The sequence below is a fragment of the Gekko japonicus genome, unplaced genomic scaffold, assembly GCF_001447785.1.
Source record: "Gekko japonicus isolate JY-2015 unplaced genomic scaffold, Gekko_japonicus_V1.1 scaffold25, whole genome shotgun sequence".
In the NCBI taxonomy this organism is placed as follows: Eukaryota; Metazoa; Chordata; class Lepidosauria; order Squamata; family Gekkonidae; genus Gekko; species Gekko japonicus.
In genome coordinates, this window is record NW_015171502.1 from 1,470,931 (window position 1) to 1,492,312 (window position 21,382).

General features: G+C 53.9%; 1 protein-coding gene and 2 non-coding genes across 4 annotated transcripts in view; all 3 read left to right on the forward strand.

Annotated features, from left to right (window-relative positions):
• The window catches only part of ZBTB7B (zinc finger and BTB domain containing 7B), a 64,468-nt gene that overhangs the window by 34,200 nt on the left and 8,886 nt on the right, over positions 1-21,382 (forward strand). The window lies entirely within an intron of this gene.
• On the forward strand, positions 4,723-4,794 carry TRNAA-GGC. Its single transcript has one exon. It is a non-coding gene; the product is annotated as a tRNA-Ala (tRNA).
• On the forward strand, positions 19,826-19,897 carry TRNAT-UGU. Its single transcript has one exon. It is a non-coding gene; the product is annotated as a tRNA-Thr (tRNA).

Here is a 21,382-nt window from a genome sequence, read left to right on the forward strand (position 1 = left end):
AAATTCTCGGTGTTAATTGCTGAATTAGCTGAGGATTCAGTAGCCGGTTTTTAAACGCTGGCTGGTTCACCGGCTGCCACATGGACCACATTCTGTGTCGCCTGGTCTCCTTTGGATCAGGATCCAGTGGCAACCGGTGGCCTACGCACCATGCGTGTCTTTTGGCTCTACCCGTATTGAGCAGCTCGTCAGCTTCAGGCAGGGGTTGAAAGACGGCGGATTAGGAGACCCGAACCGCAGCACCCGGCGTTTCCATCGTTCCGGAAACTAGCTGTCGAATCGCCCGAGCTTCAAAGGGCTCTTTCCACCCAGAAAGAACAACACTCATCTGTCTTCTTTTTCTTTTTTAAATTTTTCCAAACGATTTAATTAATTATTTATTTTTAAAAAAAAGCCGTCTCGTAAACAGAAACTAATTTGGGACTTTTTAAAGAAAACACCTCCCTGGAGTTTCTGTGTGCCCCTTTTAATCCTGAGCTATAAGAGATCTTCAGTTTTGCAACGGCCTTGGTATGAAATCAATCGCATGTCGGGCTGGTCCTACCCCACTGGGCCTAAGAGGCGGCCTAGTCTTTGGGGCCATTCCAGATGGGAGAGGTGGAGTTCCTGTGGGGCGTAGAGTAACGCAGATCCCACAGTGGATAATGGGAGCCTTGCGGAGGAGGATCAGAGGAGGAGAAGCCAGAAGGGGGAGTCAGTTTTTTAATTTCCCCTTAGTAACACTGAGGACTAGTAGCACATGACCCTCCAACATTCCACAGGAGTGTATGTGTGTTCTCAGCAGCCCATTTCTCCCACCATTCCCACGCCTTTTCACATCCCTGTAGACGATAGTTTCCTGGGTTTATACTCTCCGAGAGTCTGCCTTTTGCTGATTTAAGAAGGGCGTTGGTTTCTGGGTTCTCGCCCCAAATGTTACAGGGATGGAGGGATGCCAGTCTCCAGGGGGAGGAAGAAGAGGAGGAGATTGGTTTTATACCCCGCCCTTCACTCAGAGTGGCTTACAAACTCCTTTCCCTTCCCCTCCCCACAGCAGACACCCTGTGAGGTAGGTGGGGCCGAGAGAGCTCGCCCGAGGACTGCTCCTGAGAGAACAGCTCTGACAGAGCTATGGCTCACCCAAGGTCATCCAGCAGCTGCAAGTGGAGGAGTGGGGAATCAAACCCGGTTCTCCCAGATGAGAGTCCACGCACTTAACCACTACACCAAACTGGTGGGACCTGGGGTTCTCCTGGAACTAAAGCTCTTCTCCAGATCAGTTCCCCTGGGGAAAGTGGCTGCTTTGGAGGGTGGACTCTACAGCATTGCACCCCACTGAGGTCCGTGTCCTCCCCAGGCTCCATCCCCAAATCTCCAGGAGTTTCCAACCTGGAGCTGGCAACCCTATCCCCCCACTTTGGTGTAGTGGTTAGGAGCGTGGGCTCTAACCTGGGAGAACTGAGTTTGATTCCCTACTTCTCCATATGCAGCTAGCTGGTGTGGCCTTGGGTCAGTCACAAGTTCTCTCAGGGCTGTTCTCTCAAGGTCAGTCCTCGAAAGAGCTCTCTCAGCCCTGCCTGTGTCTCAGGCTGTGGGGAGAGAAAGGGAAAGGAGGTTGCTAGCCACGCTGAGACTCTTGAGTGAAGGGTGGGGTATAAATCCATTCTCTCCTCCTCCTCCTCCTCCTCCTCCTCTTCTTCTTCCCCACTAATGGTTGGGGGTGTGGGGGAGGGAACCTGGCAGCCCTACACTGTGTCTGGTTTAGCCCCGAAGGTTTCTGAGGGTTCTCCACCGACTGGCACCAGCCTGTTACATTTCAGCGATCGTGCTTGTGTGTGAAGCTCTGTGTCTTGGCGAGCCCAGATCCCCGGGCCCACCGGCGTCTTTGTCCGCAGCCGATCTGGCGGCCCGATTTGCAAAGGGGCTGCAGACGCGGTGCCCATGCGGGCCCCTCCCTTCCTCTGGGAACTCGCTGGCAGCCAAGTCACAGTGAGGGCGGCGGTGTGGTTTGCAGCCCTCGTTCCTTCCCCTCCCAGCCCCGCGTAGCTGGCGGGCTGGGTAGTTCGCACTGTGCCAGGGTCGTTGTGACCCAGGGGAGAGGCCCTCTGTACCAGGGGCTGTTCCCGGAGCCTGCCTGAGCACGCCGCTTTCCCACCCACAGCCTGACTGGCATCTTGGGAGCTGCTGAGTCCCCTTCCTTCGGGCCTGGCCTTGCAACAGAGGGATTTACGGGCACGGGGCAAAGCAGCCTGGCTGCTGCTAGGTCTGCCGATGCCCGGGCTGTGCCATCCTTTGCAGCACCTTTCCCTCGTGTGTGCCTAAATGGGCAGGTGCCAGGGGGCGATGGTGTGAGTCCCACTATCGGGACGCTCATGCCAAATGGTTGTGTACAGGGTTCCCTCTAAGCTGAGTCCGTGTGAGATAGCTTACAGGTTTTTTTAGCCTCTGGCCCACACGTTTTTGCCTTCACTCAGGAAGGAGGGCTCCAGAGCAAACTGATTTATGCAGCAGCCAAATCACTCGCTCACAACTTTAAGAAGAAGAGGAGGAGGAGATTGGGTTTATACCCCGCCCTTCACTACCCAAAGGAGACTCCCCACAACAGACACCCTGTGAGGGAGGTGGGGTTGAGAGAGCTCTTGACAGAAACTGCTCTTTTTCAAGAAGAGCTCTTATCAGAACTACGGCCTGCCCAAGGTCATCCAGCTAGGTGCAAGTGGAGGAGTGGGGAATCCAACCTGGTTCTCCCAGATTAGAATCCGCGCACTTAACCATGACACCAAACTGGCTCTCTTTACTGCCAGTAGCTCCCAAAGTCGAATTTTTGCTTACAAGACCCCACAGCTTAGAGGGAGCATTGGTCATGTACCTTGGTCTCTGTTTTCTTTTTGATTCCTGGCTTTCCCCTCCCGCAGGGTTCAATTGTTCGTGTCTTTTGGCTTAAACCCAGGAAACACTGTGGCTTAGTGGGTAGAGCATGACAGGTTTGGAGACCAAGTCCTATGAGGAAAGGCTGAAGGAGCCGGGTCTGTTTAGCCCGTTGAGGAGACGATTGAGAGGTGATATGATCACCATCTTCAAGTACTTGAAGGGCTGTCATATAGAGGATGGGGCGGAGTTGTTTTCTGTTGCCCCAGAAGGTCAGACCAGAACCAACGGATTGAAATTAAATCAGAAGAGTTTTCGGCTAAACATTAGGAAGAACTTCCTGACAGTTCGAGCGGTTCCTCAGTGGAACAGGTTTCCTCGGGAGGTGGTGGGCACTGTTCCCTCTAAGCTGAGTTAGTGTGAGCTAGCTCACAGTTTTTTAGCCTCTGGCTCACACATTTTTGTCTTAGCTCAGGAAGGATGGCTCCAGAGCAAACTAATTTATACAGTAGCCAAATTGCTCGCTCACAACTTTAATGCCAGTAGCTCACAAAGTAGAATTTTTGCTCACAAGACTCGACAGCTTAGAGGGAACGTTGGCGGGTGGGCTCTCCTCCTTTGGAGGTTTGGAAGCAGGGAGGGCATGAAGGGTTGCCTCAGTGCTTATTTCTCGTGGCCCTTTCTTACACGCCCAGGGAAATGCTGATTGCCACTTTGGGGTCAGGAAGCAATTTTTTTCTCCAGGCCGGCTTGGCCAGGGATCCTGGAGGTTTTTTGTTACCTTCTGGGCATGGAACAGGGGTCACTGGGGGTGTGTGGAGGGGGAGGTATTTGTGAATTTCCTCCATTGTGCATGGGGTTGGTCTAGATGACCCTGGGGGTCCCTTCCAGCTCTATGATTCTAAGATTCTATGCATCTGCGAGACCCCTTCCTAGTCCGACTGTAAATCCCTGCTCTGCCCTGAAACTTGAAGGTCGACCTTAGGTCAGTGTCTCTCTTTCTGGTTCGTGGCAGTTTCTGCCAGCATGAATTTCTTGCTGTTTAAGGTGCCTTCGAACTCTCTGGTTAGGTACTTTCAAAGTTATATCTCCTGTAGGGCGTCTGGTCTCTGGTGCACATGACTTGTGCATGAACACTCTAAGCTGTGGAGTCTTGTGAGCAGAAATTCTACTTTGTGAGCTACCGGCATTAGAGCTGTGAGCGAGTGACTTGGCTACTGCATAAATTAGCTTGCTCTGGAGTCATCCCTTCCTGAGCTAAGGCAAAAATGTGTGAGCTGGAAGCTAAAAAAAACTATGAGCTAGCTCACGCTAACTCAGCTTAGAGGGAACACACTGCACAGCCAGCTAGCTCTTTGACATACTGCCGCTTCCGAGGTATGTTTTAGACTGCCGCTGACATCCTGTGAGGCCGTTCAGGTTTCCAAAGTATGGTTTTAGTCCACAGAGTGGTAGCTCTTTAAGGTTTGGTTTTGCTTTAAATCCCTGGAACAAAGGCAGGTCAAGTGAACACACTGGGCTGGGAAAGGGTTTCTGTCACAGTGTGCTAAAGGGCTGACTTCACAGAGCGTTCCTTGATAGGAGCCGAAAGCGCATTTCTGTTTTGATCTGTGAAACAGTAGAAGGTGTGAAGAAACGGTGATGCCAGGCTAGATATCTTATCCCACCCTTCCTCCAGACGTGGGTTACCTCTGCTCTGGTTTCTCCTCGCAACAACCCTGTGAGGTAGGTTACTCTGAGAGGGAGGGACTCAGGCAGAGCGTCTGCTTGGCGTACAGAAGGTCCCAGTTTCAATACCCGGCATCTTCAGTTAAAAGGACCAGGTAGTAGGTGATGTGAAAGACCTCCGCCTGAGACTGTGGAAAGCCGTGGGGAGGGGCTGTGGCTCAGTGGAAGAGCATCTGCTTGGCATGCAGAAGGTCCCAGGTTCAATCCCTGGCACCTCCAGTTGTAAAAGATCAGGTAATGGGTGGTGGGAAAGACCTCCACCTGAGACCCTGGAGAGCTGTCGCCAGTCTGAGTAGATGATACGGACCTTGATGGACCGAGGGTTTGACCCCTTATGCTTTAATTCACCAAGTATTTGATACAAATTTCTGGTGCTCTTTTTAACCTGGCAAGGACTGGTGGCTTCTTGGGTTGTGGGTAGAGTCACCAAACATTGGCTATATCATTTGCCCAACCAGGGGATCTGTATTAGGACCGGACCATGAGGTCTACTTTGGAGCTGGCCAGGCACAGCCGGTGTGGTGCAGCCCTTAGAAGAGAAGAGATTGGGTTTACACCCCACCCTTCACTACCTGAAGGAGTCTCAGAGCGGCTTACAGTCTCCTTTCCCTCCCACTCCCCACAACAGACACCCGGTGAGGCTGGTGGGGCTGAGAGAGCTCTCTCGAGAACTGCCCTTGAGAGAACATCTCTGAAAGAACTTATGACTGACACAAGGTCACACCAGAAGGTGCATGTGGAGGAGTGGAGAATCAAAACCGATTCCCCCAGAGTAGAGTCCACACTCTTAACCACTACACCAAACTGTCTCTCTTAGAGTCTCAGGCGATCCTGGTGTGAATCCCCGCTCTGCCATGTAAGCTTGCTGGACAATCTTGGGCCAGTCACACACTCTCGGCCTAACCTACCTTGCAGGACAGGTCAGGATGTGAGGATAAAAGGGAAGAAGGCAGGGTGCCGTAAGCCGCTTTGGGTGTCCATTGGGAGAAAGTTGGGGGGGAATGAAGGGAAATAAATAAAATATTTTCACGGCTTCCATGCCAGCTGGCCGGGTGACGGTGGACCAGTTGCTCACTCTCAGCCTAGTCTACCTTACAGGGTTGTTGTGAGAATTAAATGGAGAAGGGGTGAAGGTTGTAAGTTGCTCTCGGGGTATAAATGAATTAAGTAGTTATTATTTTGCTCGTGACTCCCTGGTTACGCCGGCCAGGTTCTGCCCTGGTTCTGCAGTGAGCTGTGAAATTCTGTAAGGTTCTTGTCAGAACCGGATCCTGGTTATTGGGCAGGGAAGGTGTGGCCGTGGTCAGGGCAGGGGCTGGTGATGGCCCTGCTGACCACAATGCGAGCAGAATACAGGACTCCTGTCCCCTTCACTGTGTTGTGGAAGCTGTGAGAGCCAGTGATGGCACAGGAGTTAGAATTCTGGACTACGGTTGGGGAGGTCCAGTTTCAAATCCCTGCTCTGACATGAAGCTAATTGGGTGACCTTGTAGCAGGCTCTCTCTCTCTCTCTCCTTTTAGCCCACCTCACAGGCCTTGGCCTCTCTGCCCTGTTGTTGGTCCTCCGGAGGAACTGGTTGGGGCCATTGTGTGAGACGGGATGCTGGACTGGAGGGACCCTCACTGGTCTGATCCAGCAGGGCTCTTCTGATGTTCTCATGAGGGGAAGGCCTCAGCCTCTCTGCCCTGTTGTTGGCCCTCCGGAGGAACTGGTTGGGGCCATTGTGTGAGACGGGATGCTGGACTAGAGGGACCCTCACTGGTCTGATCCAGCAGGGCTCTTCTGATGTTCTCATGAGGGGAAGGCCTCAGCCTCTCTGCCCTGTTGTTGGCCCTCCGGAGGAACTGGTTGAGGCCGCTGTGTGAGACGGGATGCTGGACTAGATGGACCCTCACTGGTCTGATCCAGCAGGGCTCTCCTTGTGTTCTTATGAGGGAAAGCCTTGGTCTCTCTGCTCTGTTGTTGGCCCTCCAGAGGAACTGGTTGAGGCCACTGTGTGAGACAGGATGCTGGACTAGAGGGACCCTCACTGGTCTGACCCAGCAGGGCTCTTTTGATGTTCTTATGAGGGGAAGGCCTCGGCCTCTCTGCCCTGTTGTTGGCTCTCAAGAGGAACTGGTTGAGGCCCCTGTGTGATATGGGATGCTGGACCAGATGGACCCTCACTGGATTGATCCATCCAGCAGGGCTTTTCAATTGTCCTTATGAGGGGAAGGCCTCAGCCTCTCTGCCCTGTTGTTGGCCCTCCGACGGGATGCCGGACTAGATGGTCCCTCACTGGTCTGATCCAGCAGGGCTCTTCTGATGTTCTTGTGAGGGGAGGCCTTGGCCTCTCTGCCCTGTTGCTGGCCCTCCAGAGGAACTGGCTGAGGCCACCGTGTGAGACGGGATGCCGGACTAGATGGTCCCTCACTGGCCTGATCCAGAAGGGCTCTTCTGATGTTCTTGTGAGGGGAGGCCTCGGGCTCTCTGCCCTGTTGTTGGCTCTGGTTGAGGCCACTGTGTGAGGCAGGATGCTGGACTAGATGGACCCTTACTGGTCTGATCCAGCAGGGCTCTTCTGATGTTCTTATCAGGGGGATGGCCTCGGCCTCTCTGCCCTGGTTTTGGCCCTCCAGAGGAACTGGTTGAGGCCACTGTGTGAGGCAGGATGCTGGACTAGATGGACCCTTACTGTTCTTGACCCAGCAGGGCTCTTCTTAAGTTCTTATGAGGGGAAGGCCTCGGCCTCTCTGCCCTGTTGATGGTCCTCCAGAGGAACTGGTTGAGGCCACTGTGTGAGGCAGGATGCTGGACTAGATGGACCCTCACTGGTCTGATCCAGCAGGGCTCTTCTGATGTTCTAATGAGGGGAAGGCCTCGGCCTCTCTGTCCTGTTGTTGGCCCTCCAGAGGAACTGGTTGAGGCCACTGTGTGAGATGGGATGCTGGTCTAGATGGACCCTCACGGGTCTGATCCAGCAGGGCTCTTTTTATGTTCTTATAGTTGTTGTGAGGATAAAACAGAGGCGGGAGAACTGTGGGTGTTGCCCTTGAACTCTTTGGGGGGAGGGAAATGGGGTTTAGAATGCAACGGTGAAGATTGGCGAGGGCAGCTTCTCTCCTCTCTGGGCTGAGCTCTGTCTGCCAGAATTTCCCCGCGCCCTTGACCCAAGCTACCGGTGTCTCATTCCCTTTCGCATCTGGTCCCCTTAAGCATTCTGGGTTTCCAGTAAATACGCGGCTCCGGCACCTGAAGATGTCTTTCTTCTTTCTTCTCTGCCCCCCTCCCACGCCACCTCCCCGGCATATCTTGTCAGCATCTTCCCCCCACAACTGTAGGGGTGGAAAATCCCCTCCCCCACACCCCGCAGGGACAGTTCAGCCCGCTGTAGCATCCGGCCTGTACCCGGCGCTGAATTTCGACTGTCGGCAGGGCTGCGGTCGAAAGCTTGGGTGTTGCGCACCCCCCCCCGTCCCGATCTGGATGCAACTTTCGGGGTCTGTGGGTTGCCGTCCACGAGTACGGGAAAGGCCCTCTGTGCGTGCTCGGAGACCCTCTAGATTCTTATGCCCTCTGATATTTCTACAGATTAGAATAGGGACGTGGTTGGGGTGTTCCGTTCCATTTCGGCACTGTGCCCCCCCCCCAACACACACACAAACTGTTCTGTCGCCGAAGGGCTTTGCCGCAGGTTGGCTCTGCTAACGCTTCTCTGCCGCTCTTTTTCAAAACCCAAGAAGACGCTTGCTCTTTGGCGAAAGGGATGCTAGAAAAAAATGTGTTCCCTAGGATCTGTTATCGGCCTGTGAAAAGGAGCATCACCAGGATGTGAGTGGTCAGGCCGGGCATTAATTGAAGCCTTCCTGTGGTCGTGTGCGCATTTCCATGTATGTATGTACATTAGGGTAAAAGTGGCATCCACGGATTGTCTAATTCAGGGAGTCCCCAACGTGGTGCCCACCAAGTGTTTTAGAAAATGGGTGGGACGCTCGCCCAGGAGGGCTTCTGATCTCTGGAGATCCGATTGGCTGGGCAGATCAAAATAACGTTGGCTCGGTGGCAGCTGCCACGGCAGGGGTGGTCTTATTCTGCTTCACTCCTCTTTCCCAGTGTATTGTTCTAAAAAAATGATCCCTCTTTCCCCCCGCCCTTAGGCTTTCTCTGTGGGGTTGTCTCCGCCTCCTCGGGCAGCCATTTTGTGGCTGCACCCACCAGTCTGCGTCACAGTCCCAGAGGTGCCCATTGGCTCAAAATAGGCTGGGGACCCCTATCTTTTGGTAACTCTGGTAACTTACCTAGGCGACGTTTCAAGAAGGCATTCCCCAAAAGTAAATAGTAGTATATTGACTTACAAGGGATGGGGACTAGAAAGTAGTCAGGACTGCTGTGGTAAAGAGAGGGCTCTGAAACGTAGGGCGTTTGTGTTGCCTTGCCCTGGCAAAGCTGAGCTGTGGGAAGCTATAGGGCAAGTTCAAACCTCCACGACTCCTTGCCAGCCACAGCTGGTTGATGGTTCCCTTAAAGTTGCCAGCCCTGGGTTGGGTGTTCCCTCTAAGCTGAGTTAGTGTGAGCCAGCTCACGGTTTTTTAGCCTCCGGCTCACAGATTTTTGTCTTAGCTCAGAAAGGAGGGCTCCAGAGCAAACTGGTGTATGCAGTAGCCAGATCGCTCGCTCACAGCTTTAATGCCACAGGAGGTGGTGGCGGCGGCTACAAGCATGGACAGCTTCAATAAACATCTGGAGCAGAGGTCCATCAGCGGCTATTGGCCACAAGGTATAGATACAAACTCTCTGGCTGGGGCAAGTGATGCTTTGTATTCTTGGTGCTTGGGGGGGGGGGGGGGGGTCAACGGGGGGTCTCTTATGAGCGCCAGTTTGGTGTTGTGGTTAAGTGCGCAGACTCTGATCTGGGAGAGCCAGGTTTGATTCCCCACTCCTCCACTTGCACCTGGCTGGATGACCTTGGGCAAGCCGTAGTTCTGACAAGAGCTGTCCGTGAAAAAGAGCAGTTTCTGTCAGAGCTCTCTCAGCCCCACCTGCCTCACAGGGTGTCTGTTGTGGGGAGGGGAAGGGAAAGGAGTTTGTAAGCTGCTTTGAGACACCTTTTGGTAGTGAAGGACAGGGTATAAATCCAATCTCTTCTTCTTAATGCCAGTAGCTCACAAAGTAGAATTTTTGCTCACAAGACTCCACAGCTTAGAGGGAGCATCGGTTGGGAAATACCTGGAGATTTTGGGGGTGGAGCCTGAGGAGGGTGGGGCTGGGTGAGGGGAGGGACTTCAGTGGGGTTTAATGCCAGAGAGTCCACCTTTCATCGTGGCCGTTTTCTCCAGGGGAACTGATCTCTGTCAGCCGGAGACCAGTTGTGATGAGGGAGATCTGCAGCCGCCACCTGGATGTTGGCAACCCTACCTTATGGGTGCCGGCTCTGGGAAATGCCTGAAGATTTGTGGGTGGAGCCTGGGGAGGGTGGGGTTTGTGGAAGGGAGTGATCTCGGCGGTGTATAACGTCGTAGAATCCGTCTTCCTTTTTTTAAAATAAGTTAAATTTATTAGGTTTTTATACGTAGTCATTTGTTCATTTTTATGCATACATCTCAGAGCCAGTTATCTGTTTTCTAGCCATTTATACATTCCCGACCTTGATTACCTTGAATAGTTCTTTGATTGATTCTTTTGGATCTTCTAGGACAATCCTAGAATCCGCCTTCCAAAGCAGCCATTTCCTCCAGGGGAACTGATCTTGGTCAGCTGGAGGTCAGCTGTGATTTTGGGGTATCTCCAGGCCCCACCTGGAGATTGACAACCCTGGGTTGCCTGCCTGCTGAGGGCCGGATCCGGGTTTTGTGGGGCAGAGGGTACCTGGGCCCCTTCCTGCCCTACCCCCTGCTCACGCTCCCAACGGCCTGCTCACGCCCTTCCCAGCCAGATCACTGATTGGCCATCTCTCCCGCCACCCGTGGTCCTAGCCACACGCACCACATGTGTGCCTTTTTCCTGATACTGCTGGGAGGCCAAAGGGCATTTGGGTGGGCAGCAGGGGGCACATGGCCCCGACTGGATGCTGGCCCCGTGCCAGGTTCTTGGTGGTCACTCCCCCATTTTTTGCCATCCCGGGCGTGTGGCAGACAAAGGTTTCTCAAGTCCTCATTGGGCCTGCCCGTCTGTTGGAGGCTGTGGCGTTCCGTTTGGTGGTGCGAAAATGCGGCTTCCTGATGCATTTCCCACTCACTGTCATTCTGATTGGTCTTTAGAAACCATCTCTTTGGAGGGGCGTGCTGCCGGACCTCATGGAGGAGGCGTTCGGTTTGGCCGTTGACCCTTCGCTAGCAAAACGTAGAACGGCTGCAAATTGTTCTTGCCAGGCGTGGGGTAGGGTATACGGGCTCCGGCCTGGGTTCTGAAACTGCGCTCGTAGACGACAGCGCGAAAACTCTGGGTGGCTGGGAGGCTGTGGGTGTGCGATTTTTGTAGCCCCCGTTGGTGGCCCGCTACTTGCCACTGTGCAGATCTTTCTCTGAAAACAGGAAGAGGAACCTGAACCCAGAGCACCCACGGTGAACGATGGTGTGGGGGGGGGGTGAGGAGGGGAAAAGAGGCATGACAAAGATGTGGCTTTGGTGTCGCTACCAAGAGGAGTCAGAAATCTCACTCTGAAGACAAGTGTGCTTTCTTTAGATTCGTGTTTGCTCTTTCATAGCAGTTGGGGGTAACTTTGACACACCGAGAGGTGCCGAAAACAGCCTACAGGTGACACCACATTCTGGGACTGGTCGGCCAAGCCCCTCTGCTCAACCAAATGGCTGTTTCCCACCCACCCTGGATCTTTTTGAGCATGCGCCTGTCAGACAAAAGAAAACTTCCTAGCATAGAAACATAGAGCTGGAAGGGATCTCGAGGGTCATCTAGTCCAACCCCCTGCATAACGTAGGAAATTCACAACTGCCTTCTCCCTCTGCACTCGCCCGGCGACCCCTGCTCTTTGTCCAGAGTGTTGGGTTAACTGGTATAGTTAGTCCAGTACCCACTAGTTAGCAGAGTGCTTTAACGAAGCTACGCAAGCGGCAGTGTCTTTGTACCAGGTCACTCAGCTGACAAAGCTACACAGAGCCACTTTTCTGGTTTAAGACTAATACTGGTCGCTTTATTCTAGAACTACACTTTAGATAGGAAAGCTTACAGATAGGATAGTGTTCTAGTCTAGCTAAGTATGGACACAGAGGGTGAGAGGCCGTCTGTGTCGTGGTGCCAAGACTTCCAACACAGAGGAAGGCAAAAAACCCCAAAAACCCTCCAGGATCCCTGGGCCAATGTGGCCTGGAGGAAAATTCCTTCCTGACCCCAAAGGGGTGATTGGCATTTCCCTGGGTGTGGAAGAAAGGGCCGCAAGAACCAAGCACTGAGGCAACCCTCCCTGCCCTCCTGATCTGCCTAAATTCACAGAATCAGCATTGCTGTCAGATGGCCATCGAGCCTCTGTTTGAAAATCTCCAAAGAAGAAGAAGAGGAGGAGGAGATGATGATGATGATTGGATTTATACCCTGCCCTTCACTACTCGAAGGAGCTGCGGTGGCTCAAGTGGTTAAGACGCTGAACTGCAGGCTGTGGAAGGTCGGTAGTTCAGCAGTTCAAGACCCAAGTTGCCGCATGACGGAGTGAGCTCCTGTCTCTAGTTCCAGCTCCTGCCAACCTAGCAGTTCGAAAGCAAAAAATAGATAAATAGGTACCACTTCGGTGGGAAGGTGACAGCGTTCCGTGCGCCTTGGTGTTTAGTCATGCCGGCCACATGACCACGGAAACGTCTTCGGACAGCGCTGGCTCTTCGGCTTGGAAACGGAGATGAGCACCGCAACCCTAGAGTCGGATTCAACTGGCTTTCGAGCAAGGGAACCTTTACCTTTACCTCACTACTCGAAGGAGTCTCAGAGCAGCTTACAATCTCCTTTCCCTTCCCCTCTCCACAACAGGCACCCTAGGAGGTAGGTGGGGCTGAGAGAGCTCTGACAGAACTGTCCTTGAGAGAACAGCTCTGACAGAACTGTGGCTGTTAGGAAGTTCTTCATAACATTTACTCATACGTAGCCAGTAGTGTGATAGGGATTGACTATTGGGGTGATTTGTAGCTTAGATTGAGGCAGGCAGAGCAGGTTTCTAAATAAAGAATGGGGACCCAGGACACGGAAAGAAAAAAGCAAACTGACGCTGTCTCTGAGCGGCTGCAGAGTGCTTTTTTCCTCTCGTTGCCGTGGAACTGAACCTGTCCAATAGTTGGCATTTGCCAAAGAATGGTTGAATGATTGGGTTAGAATAGTGACTTTTGATCCTGGAAGCCAGAGTTTTGGGGGGAATGCACCAGAACCCTCCTATGAAGGTTGTTTCAGAGGTTAGCCGTGTCAGTCTGCAGTAGAAGATCCGGATTTGAATCCTGTCGCACCTTAGAGACCAACAAGATGAGGGTCAGAACTCCCTTGCTCAGATTAACTTCAGATTAAATTTCAGAACCTTCCCGGCACCTTAAAGACTCCTGGGTTGATTGTGGCTAAAGATTTTGTGGGCTCTAGCTCTCCCGTGGGTGCAGGGGAAATGTCTTCCTTCGGTCCCTGCGCAGGGGTGTGGAGACGAAAGAGGTCTCTGGCATTCTGACGGAGTGGCGTTGGATAAGGCCTGGCGACCTTGCCTCGGTTTCCCTGCCTGTGGCATAGGCTTCTTAGTGCCCTGCGTAGTTGTGAGTCCATAAATGTACACTCGCGCCCTCCTGTCTGTGCCAGAATTAACCTTGGACTGCTGATCCACCCCGATTCGCCCTCCTCCCCTCACGAGCGTCCCAAAATCCTTCTCTTGCGCAAGGGAATCGCTAATGCATCGAGACTATTGATTCACCTCTCTCGGTGTTACCTGCTCTGATTGGCAGCCGCTGTCTGGAGTTTCAGGTAGAGAAAGCACTTTCTCAATGCCTCGCCCCTGAGGTCCTTCAGCTAGAGAGGCGGGGAATTGAACCCCGGAGCCTTTTGCATGCAAAGCAGATGCTTTGCCTCTCAGCCAGCCCCCCCCCCCAATGAACTTAGGAAATTCCCTTCTGCCATTGTTCTGCCTAGCCAAGTGTTGCCTGCTCTGGCCGGCAGCAGCTCAACAAGTTCTTGGGCAAGGAAAGGTCTTTTTCAACACCCGCTACCTGGGATCTTTTGAAGGTGCCAAGGATTGAACGTGGGACCCTGCAGAACTGGCACCTAGAGCTACCCAGGCCTCCCAGTTTGGTGTAGTGGTCAGGAGCATGGACTCTCATCTGGGAGAATTGGGTTTGATTCCCCCCTCCCCCACATGCACCCAGCTGGGTGAATTTGGGTCAGTCACAGTTCTCTCAGAGTGGTTCTCTCAAGAGAAGTCCTCGAAAGAGCTCTCTGAGCCCCACCTACCTCCCAGGGTGTCTGTTGTGGGGAGAGGAAGGGAAGGAGATTGTAAACTGCTCTGAGACTCCCGAGTGAAGGGAGAGGTATAAATCCAGTCTCTTCCTCTTCCCCCTCGTCGTCTTCGTTGTCGTCGTCTTCTTCGTCTTCCTCTTCCAGTTCTGTCAGCTTCCAATGGCTGCTCGGCAAGGCCTTTCCTTCCCCTGCTGGTTGAGATCGAAGCCCGAATGTTCGGCGTGCCATGAGGTCCCAGAAGGCCCACAAAGTCATCTTCTACTTCAGGGGTTCACAACCTTTTTGAGCCTACAAAATGGCTTGCCAGAGGAGGAGGAGGAGATTGGATTTATATCCCGCCCTTCACTACCCAAAGGTTTCTCAGAGCGGCTTACAAACTCCTTTCCCTTCCCCTCCCCACAACAGACACCCTGGGAGGTAGGAGGGGCTGAGAGAGCTCTTGACAGAAACTGCTCTTTTTGAAGAACAGCTGTGCCAGAATTATGGCTTGCCCAAGGTCATCCAGCCAGGTGCAAGTGGAGGAGTGGGGAATCAAACCCGGTTCTCCCAGATTAGAGTCCGCGCACTTCACCACCACACCAAACTGGAGGAGGCAGTGCCGGACAGAAAATGGCTGCCCCATACACGCGGAAGAACCCCAGCTGTAGGAGAGAAGTGCCGTAATACACTGGGAAAGAGGAGTGAGAGAATGAAGCCAGCCCTGGTGGCAGCTGCACCTGAAAGAATGTTGTTTTAATCTGCCCAACCAGTCAGATGGCCAGTGGCCAGTCAGAAGCTCTGCTGGTCGAGAGCCCCGCCTACTTTCGAAAACCACTTGGCAAGCACCGGGAAAAGTGCAGGCGGGTGCTGTGCTGCCCACGGGCACCGAGTTGGGGACCCCTGTTCGACAGACTCAGAAACGTTGGTCTGTCCAGCTCTGTGGGGTCTCTCGTGATTCCACATAGGTCTTTCTAGTCTCCGGCGGCCTGCAATCCTTTGCCTTTGCCTGTGGACACGCGTTGTCAGATATTGCACAACCCATGGCGCTACAGAAACCATTCGCAACGGGATCGTCTTCTCCCGATAGCATAATCCAGTTGCAAATGACCGCAATATTGCGGCGGTGGTGCAATATTTCAGTCCGGTGTGGAAGCCGTCCTCCAGGTGCCAGGATCGGAACTGGCAACCCTGTTGGCAGATCGTATGTTTCTACCACTGACACCATCCCTGTCGTACCTAAGATTATTCCCTCCTGCTCTGAATCGGTGGGTTGTGCCCCCCCCACTCAAGAACCGTACCGGTGCTGACATAATTACTGAGAGCCAACAAAATTGCAGTCACCCTCTTTTCCATGCGGACCTTCCAAACATCCATTCCCATCTCCACTTCTCTTCTTTTGATAAACTACACTCTCCAGTTTGGTGTAGTGGTTAAGTGTGCGGACTCTAATCTGGGAGAACCGGGTTTGATTCCCCACTCCTCCACTTGCACCTGCTGATGTGACCTTGGGACAGTCACAAGCTCTGGCACAGCTGTCCTTGAAAAAGCGCAGTTGCTGTCAGAGCTCTCTCAGCCCCACCTACCTCACAGGGTGTCTGTTGTGGGAAGGGGAAGGGAAAGGAGCTTGTCAGCCGCTCTGAGACACCTTTGGGTAGTGAAGGGTGGGGTATAAATCCAATCTCTTCTTCTTCTTCTTCAAGAGCAGTTTCTGTCAAGAGCTCTCTCAGCCCCACCTACCCCACAGGGTGTCTGTTGTGGGGAGGGGAAGGGAAAGGGGTTTGTAAGCCGCTCTGAGACACCTTTGGGTAGTGAAGGGTGGGGTATAAATCCAATCTCTTCTTCTTCTACTTCTTCCTCTGGATTGGATTGAGCTGAACGAGTGCACGAGGCATTGAGGAAGAGCATTCTCTGCGAGTTGAACCTGATACAGTGTGCTTGTTTCACTGCCCTCGCAGCAGGATCCTGCCCTGTGGCCCCTCCAGATGCCGCTTGAACCTTGGGGGGGGGGGACTACGCACGGCAACGGTTACTCTCAATCGTGCACAGCTCCCACTTCTCCCGTCCTTTCAAGTTCACTGTCCGTATTTTGGGTTTTGTAGGACATTTGCCTTTTGGGGGTGTGATTTGCGAGATCCGGAATTTTTCGCCGCCCAGCTGCCTCCCCGGGCAAGTCGCTGTCTTAGGCGGGGGGCTGCGTGGGTCTGGTCTCAAGCACACTTCCTCGCCCTGGTGCCCACGCATGACCACAGATGCGCAGGGCGGTGCGCCACCGGCCATTTCGCGCCCCAGCTGCTGCAGAAATGGGTTCTGAACCAGCGATAGCGACCGTTGTGGTCCGACCGTAGTAGATCTTTAACCCAAAGAGCAAGCAACCCTCTTTGGTATTGAAAGCCGCACGAGAGACGTTGGCGTAGGGGGAAGAGAATAGCACGCCAAGAAGCATGCTGGGAAGGGCCTTCAGCAATATGCACTTGCATGTATATGGTGTGTGTGTGTGAGCACAGTTCCTGAGGATTGGCACCAGTGCTCCTTTCTAAGCTGTGGAGTCTCTTGTGAGCAAAAAATCTACTTTGTGAGCAGTGCTCCCTCTAAGCTGTGGAATCGTGTGAGCAAAAATTCTTCTTTGTGAGCTGCTGGTATTAAAGTTTTGAGCAAGCAATTTGCCTACTGCATAAATTACTTTGCCCTGGAGCCATCCTTCCTGAGCTAAGACAAAAATGTGTGAGCTGGAAGCTAAAAACCTGTGAGCTAGCTCACTCTAACTCATCTTAGAGGGAACAATGTTTGTGAGCTACTGGCATTAAAGTTGTGAGCGAGCAATTTGGCTACTGCATAAATCAGTTTGCTCCGGAGCCGTCCTTCCTGAGCTAAGACAAAAATGTGTGAGCCGGAGGCTAAAAAACTGTGAGCTAGCTCACGCTAACTCATCTTAGAGGGAACATTGATTGGCACACCTCTATTTTTGTCTGTTGTCCAGTCGGCATCTCTGTGGGGGTTGCCCGCCCCGCTTCAATTGCCATAAGAGATTACAGTGCACCTGAAACCCCTGTTTTTAGGGCGCTGGGTCACTCGGAAGAGGAAGCCGTCACTACCCGAAGGAGTCTTAGAGTGGCTTGCAGTCTCCTTTCCCTTCCCTTCCCCACAACAGACACCCTGAGAGTTAGGGAGGGCTGAGAGCGCTCTTTTGAGAACTGCTTGTGAGAGAACAGCTCTGAGAGAACTTGTGACTGGCCCAAGGTCATACCAGCAGCTGCACATGGAGGAGTGGGGAATCAAACCCGGTTCTCCCAGATTAGAGTCCACGTGCTCCTAACCACTACGCCAAACTGGCTCTCTACACCAAACGAGGGCGCGCCACTCTGCACATGCCCAGAGCCTTTCTTGTTGACATCCCGTGGTGAAGAAGAGGGGATTGAACTAGACGAGGAATCGGGGTGACGTGGAAGAGGTGCTCCAAATAGATAATTTACCTCTTTTTCCACCCTTCCTTAAGGGACAGTAAAAATGTAATCAGGGCGGGCAGGCAGGCAGGCCTCGCTGCCCTCTCTGGAGACAGCTGAGCCTGTTGGATTTCCGCTGGCCAGGCGGCTAATGACACAGGAGTTTGGTGGATGATGCCTCATTCCCGAGGATGTTCTCCCCCCCCCCCCCCCCGCCACTGCCACTTGCCTTGAAATACCTTTCACTCCCTCCCTCCCTCCCAACCATCTTCCACTCTTGCCTGTGGGGGGGAGCAGCCTTCTCTAATCCCAGCCTCGACTCTTCCTCCTTAATCCTCCTCTAATCTGATCTGGGGTTTTGTCAGGGTTGGTAAACTCAGAGGGGGCCTGATGGTTTAATTGCGACTAAACCGGCCTTCCTGCTTCCCACCTGGGGCCGCCGCGAGGCCAGGTGCGGAGGCCTTGTGGGTAATCTCAGGACTCCCGGGTTCTATTCCCAGCTCAAGGTGGGGAGCGGAGAGCCGGGATTTCTTTTCCTTCTTCCTTCTAAATGCTCGGAGCAGGCCTGCCGCCCTCATTCTGTCCCTCCTCGAGCTGCCAAGCAGCAGCCCGCCAGGCAGAATCCAACAGGTGAAGCTTCTGTTCCTCCCCACCTCCCTGGCCACCGTGGTTTCCGTGCTAGGGAAAGCCACATGTCTGCTCGAGGGCCCAACTCGGTGGGAGGACGAGAGATCCGGGAGTCAGCCTCCCACGGTATTTTGGACAGCAAAGAGGAGTGGATAGCATAGGTGCAATGCTCCCTCTCAGCCGTGGGGTCTGTGAGCAAGAATTCGACTCTGCGGGCTACCGCCATTGATGTTGTGAGCGAGCGTTCTGGCTACTGCATAAATTAGTTTGCTCTGGAGCCCTCCTTCCTGAGCGAAGTCAAAAGTGTGTGAGCCGGTGGCTAACGGTGAGCTAGCTCACACTAACTCAGCTTAGAGGGAACACTGGATAGGTGATTGTGGAAACAGCGCAGAGGTGAAAGGGTTAACCACGACATGCCCTGCAGCGGGGGCCCCCCACCTGTCAGCCCCACCACCACCTATAGCTAGAAATTAAAAACACCCCTGGGGACCCACCTGACCTATTGTAGTTAAAAGATCTGAGAATCTGTGAGCAAAAATTCTACTTTGTGAGCTGCTGGCATGAAAGTTGTGAGCGAGGGATTGGGCTACTGCATAAATCAGTTTGCTCTGGAGCCCTCCTTCCTGAACGAAGGCAAAGATGTGTGAGCCGGAGGCTAAAGAAACTGTGAGCCAGCTCACACTAAACTCAGCTTAGAGGGAACACTGCCCTGGATGTCGGGGGAGGGGGCCCCACAGGGGCGGGGTGAGGATTTCGGCTTCACCAGCCAGGTGCGGCAGAGAAGGCAGGTGAGGAGCCCGTCTGCCTGCTTTTTCTCAGGGCAGGCCAGGGCAGCTGGCGGCCTGGGACGAGAAGACGCTTGGCACGGTTGGCTTTCCCCAGTGCTGCCCCTGGGGGAGACAGCCGGCTCTGAGAAAATGCCCCCTTTGCTCCTCGCCACGTGGGTTCGGGCTGAGCTGGCACCCTGGCCGGGGTGCTGTCATGACGCGGCCGCACCCAGCTCCTGGGTCAGAGTGCTCCAGCGCAGCCACGCCTGGCAGTTTCCACGGAGCCTGCCCGTCCCCTTGCCCGGCCGGTTGGGCCTGCTTGGCAGAGAGGGGCGCGGCTGCCCCTGCCGGAGCCCGTTCCCACCCACCCCCTGCCCCTGCAAAGGCAAACAGCTCCGCTGGCGGGCACCCAAGGCGGGCAGGGAGCGGCCGTAGAGTGCTATCCTCCGTGCCCGGGCAAGAAGGGGCATGCTGTTCTATTCTCTCTGCTCTCCCCCCATCCGTACCCATGGGGCACCCAAACTATCTGGGGTAAAGGTATTCCATGCCACAGAGGGCAGAAGTGGCAGGCCGAGCCTGCTTCACAGGGTCGGCGTAAGGGTCAGACGAGGGAACCGCGTGTGTCTCCTTGAGATCCTCGGTAGAAATGAGCAGAAGTGTCATAGCAGTAGGCAAATTATCGTCCCGGGATTGTCCTTTCTGGAAATAGTTTGCAGAGACGGGGACGCTGGACAAAGCGCAGTGGGTCATGGCCCCACTAATGTTCTCGGCGTTCTCTTTCCTACCTAGCAAGGCTGAGGTGCGTTTTGCAGCTATCTCGGGAGGCACTCAATCGCGGATGAGGAAACGCTTTACCTGTTAGATTTCTGCCCGCTGGGCACCTGTGTTATAGACTGGACTAAGGTGGGGGAGTTGGTGACCCTGAATTCCGCTCTGGTCACTCAGCACGTAGGACACCAGCCTTAGGAACAGGGCCTTGGTAAGAGACAAAGGCCAGGTGAGGAACAGGGGGGTTTGGTTGGACTATCTGGGGAGGGGCTGTGGCTCAGTGGCAGAGTATTTGCTTTGTATGCAGAAGGTCCCAGGTTCGATCCCCAGCATCTCCAGTTAAAAAGGACCGAGCAGTGCTACTGGCTACGGGGCACGTCAGTTTCCCTCCTGCCTGTACCTTGTACAGGTGTCCCTTAAATAAGTATGTTGGAAGGGGGACACACATGATGAATAGTCCCTAGTTCTACTTAAGGGGGGACTGATTTAACACGTGGAATTCACTGCCACTGGATGTGGTGGCAGCTACAAGCACAGACAGCTTCAAGAGGGGCTTGGATAAACATCTGGAGCAGAGGTCCATCAGTGGTTCTTAGCCACAAGGATTAGATGGAACACTATCTGGGTCAGTGATGCTCTGTATTCTTGGTGTTTTTTGGGGGGGGCAAGAGTGGGAGGGCTTCTGGAGTTCTGGCCCTGCTGGTGGACCTCCTGATGGCACCCGGTATTTTGACCACTGTGTGGCACAGTGCTGGACTGGGTGGGCCATTGGTCTGATCCAACATGGCTTCTCTTATGTTATGATCTTGGTGCTTGTGGGGGGGGAACGGTGAGAGGGCTTCTGGAGTTCTGGCCCTGCTGGTGGACCTCCTGATGGCACCCGGTATTTTGACCACTGTGTGGCACAGTGCTGGACTGGGTGGGCCATTGGTCTGATCCAACATGGCTTCTCTTGTTATGTTCTTGGTGCTTGGGGGGGGGGCGACGGTGGGAGGGCTTCTGGAGTTCTGACCCCGCTGGTGGACCTCCTGATGGCACCTGGGTTTTGTCCACTGTGTGGCACAGAGTGTTGGACTGGGTGGGCCATTGGTCTGATCCAACATGGCTTCTTTTATGTCATGTTCTTGGTGCTTGGGGGGGGGCAACAGTGGGAGGGCCTCTGGAGTTCTGACCCCGCTGGTGGACCTCCTGATGGCCCCTGGGATTCGGCCACTGTGTGACCCAGAGTGCTGGACTGGATGGGCCATTGGCCTGACCCAATATGGCTTCTCTGATGCTCTTATGATTCTCAGTGCCTCAGCCCTGTCCCCATTTAATAAGCACGGTGTGTCTCTGCCTCACCAAATTACAGGCTGCTGGTTCGTTCTGATTCTTGTCTCTAATCGTGGGTTCTCACGTATGGTTCCTGGTTTCGGCCTTCAGCCCACTGTCTGCCACAGGGCTGTGCGTTACGGGGAACGGTGGGGTGGGCTGGCGTCAGTTCAAACGGCACAATTAAGGAGGGAGAGCTACGGGCGGCCGCCATAGCTGCCAGTGCCCGGGCGGAAATCCAGCTGGCGAAGCTGATCTGCCGGAGAAGCTTTACCTGCTGTGTTTCTGCTTTCGGTAGGCAACCAGGGTGGGGCAGGGAACCAGTGACAGACGGAGGGGAAGGTTGGGGCTTGGAGGCTCCAGACATTAAGCAATGGCAAGTGGTGTTTCTTCTACGAGGATTGGCATTGTGCTGTGGGTTCGAACCACTTGCAAATTTTAACCTTTCCCCTCGGGGGGGGGGGCAGGCCGTGGGTGGCACGAGGGAACAGCCGTATCTTTCCTAGGAATCT